We start from the raw sequence: 240 nt of genomic DNA, 5'->3' as shown, positions 1-240 counted from the left end.
CTCCCTTCTATTATCATTATATTTGTTATTACTCCTATTCTCATTCCTCCTCCTCCCCTCCTCCTCCTCCTCCTCCTCCTCCTCCTCCTCCTCCTCCTCCTCCTCCTCCTCCTCCTCCTCCTCCTCCTCCTCCTCTTCCTCCGCAGTTTTCTTGACAGATTCCTCCCTTCCCTCCCCCTCTCCCTCCTTCTTCCCCTCCCCCTTCCCCTATTTACCACCCTCCTCCCACCTCCCCCTCTT

This window comes from Penaeus monodon, chromosome 41 (genome assembly GCF_015228065.2).
Source record: "Penaeus monodon isolate SGIC_2016 chromosome 41, NSTDA_Pmon_1, whole genome shotgun sequence".
Classification (NCBI taxonomy): domain Eukaryota; kingdom Metazoa; phylum Arthropoda; class Malacostraca; order Decapoda; family Penaeidae; genus Penaeus; species Penaeus monodon.
This window is presented reverse-complemented; position numbering follows the sequence as displayed.